The following is a 2,518-nucleotide window of genomic DNA, read 5'->3' on the forward strand; positions in this document are numbered from 1 at the left end:
AATGCCCAATAAAATGTACCCGGTATTATAGTAAAATTATTACATCATAGTTTCTAATCTAAAAACTAGGAAAAAATACAATGTCGATGTTTTTAACTAAAGTATTGATGTTTCATGGTAATGCTAAGGGTACAGGGTATTTTTTTAATCAAAGAACCTTAAATGATTAACATATTTTAGGACGTGCAATAAACAGGAACCTAAAAATATAATAATTTAGAAACATTTAGGGATCCCGAATAAAAACGTGACCTTGTACATCAGCCAAAATTGCGACCATTCTTATCGACAAAACAATTTAATCCTTTACATCTTTCATTCTTCATAATGCACAAACCTTTGCTAAATTTATTCACAACATCCAATGTACTGTATATGTGTAAGACTTCTGATTACTGATGCAGTGAACCACAAAGACCATTTTCTTAAATACTGTACTGTTACTTGAGGGTCATATGCCTGGAAATTAATGTGGGTGGAAAATTTATGTTTGCAGCAAGAAAACTGGTATAGCTTAGGGTGGTTAATCTTCAGGTGAAATAAGCTGGGTGGCGAGTCTTCAGGTGATCATTAACTTATAAAGAAATGTTATACAGGTATTTACATTACTGTGAACCCTTCCAAGGCTAAATGATACATTGTCAACTCGAGCTCATATTGGAGGAGCTTAGGAGCTATTGTAATAAAAATATAGAACATCTGGTTAATGTCTTAAGTTTTTATCTTTAATACAAGATGGATATAACAAACTTTAATACTAAGTACAAATCAGTGTTAAATGAGAAGAGATCAGAGGTTAGCTCTTGATTTTTATTCTCTTTGCTAGTAAAAGAAGTTTTACATATTGCCTAGAACTGGAATCCATTAAATGCGGAACAATAATGGGAGACCTATCTTCTTTGGATACGGTACTTGAAATAATGATGTAAGAGTAGTAGAGGGAATTAAAAATGGGAAGAGAGTCAAATCCAGTAGTCATTTTATACTTAAGAAAACTATATTAGAATATCAAAATAAATATGGAGAAGAAAAGTACAGGAGTTATGGCTTTAAAATGAGAAAGTCAAGAGGAGGGTAATAATGACAAGATACAGTACAGTAATTGAAAGATATATTTTGAATGGTTAATAGGGCCTAGTAATGGAATGGAAAAATGAGAAAAACACTTCAGTACTAGGACAAATATTTAACGAGATAAAATAAACATAGTCCTCGGTTTCAAATTGCACTGAGATGAAACTTGGCAGGAATGTTTTAGTTAAGATTGCACTGAAGTCTGTAAACTGTATGACCTGTCTAATAAGAAGCACTGAAAATATTGCAGTAACATTGAGACATTAAAACTATTTGTTCTCAGCACTTCTTTAAACCTCTGCTGGGGAGAAATGACGAAAAAATTTAGAGACAATTCTGGTGTGGTGGTCCCTGGTACACCTCACAGATTTGAGTCTTCAAGTCCCCAAGTGAGGTTCTCAGTTGATTACGGTTGTAGTGCTGAGGACGAAACATTTCTATTATGGGGAGCAGAGGGTAGATTGTGGTAGGTTTCATACACATAGTTTGAAAGTTAGCGATATAATGTGTGGTGTGAGTGCTGTTGTGTGATGTTCAAGGTGTTCTATTGTTGCCATCGACGCTGTTCGTGTATCAATCAATCTCCCCATTCCCAAGTAATATTGGTATAGGAAGGAAGTTCATAGATATATTGATCGAAATTTATAATCCCCGGGTCGAAATGTAAAAATTCCAAGTTCATGAAGTAGCTCTGCAATTTAGTGGTACTGTAAATACATAATTCTACATTAGCAATAATATATCATCATATATTAAACTCATTTGTTTGGATTTCTTCTGTTTATATAAAAAAAAGGTCTTTTAACCAAACAGGAACACAGAGAAAACTCCCTTACCCCGTCAATGGTAACTGTTGGGATGAAGTAAACGCGTGGCTTGAGTGACGACGTCCGGACACCATTCTTATAGAGCAGACCAGACCCAACTGTACTCTTAGAGCATTCATCAATCGGGGCCCAGTCGACGCCAACCTCTCTGCTACACTGCAGGTAAGTATTTGAACAAGAACAGTAAATAAAACAAAAGGTGAGAATAGCTGAAGAAAGGGACTACAGTACTCGTGTATTATATGCTAGAAAAAGGGTTTTGTAATTGTCTAAGTCAATTTCACACGTTTCTACATCTCTTTACTTTTCTCTTATCTGACTGATAATACAACAAAAACGTAAAAACGATTCAAATGTTGAAAATACACAAAAACACAGAAGTAAAGTTAAAAATAAAAGTATTATATATATATATATATATATATATATATATATATATATATATATATATATATATATATATATATATATATATATATATATATATATATATATATATATATATATGCAAGTAAATCACTGTAGGTGCGCATGATCTAGGTATATGCTGATAACCACAAGGAAAGAAAACACGAAGTTCCCAAGCGCTTTCGTGTAATTCACATCTTCAGGGGTGA

The 2,518-nt window shown here is 33.2% G+C and overlaps 1 long non-coding RNA gene across 1 annotated transcript; it reads right to left on the reverse strand.

Moving 5' to 3' along the window:
• Nucleotides 1–698: 698 nt before the first annotated feature.
• LOC121864456 lies at nt 699–2,259 on the reverse strand. Its single transcript, XR_006088586.1, has 2 exons — nt 1,911–2,259; nt 699–1,494 (listed from the first exon to the last, which is right to left on the reverse strand). It is a non-coding gene; the product is annotated as an uncharacterized LOC121864456 (long non-coding RNA).
• Between the last annotated feature and the right edge of the window lie 259 nt (nt 2,260–2,518).

Source organism: Homarus americanus, unplaced genomic scaffold (assembly GCF_018991925.1).
Source record: "Homarus americanus isolate GMGI-L3 unplaced genomic scaffold, GMGI_Hamer_2.0 scaffold6973, whole genome shotgun sequence".
Classification (NCBI taxonomy): Eukaryota; Metazoa; Arthropoda; class Malacostraca; order Decapoda; family Nephropidae; genus Homarus; species Homarus americanus.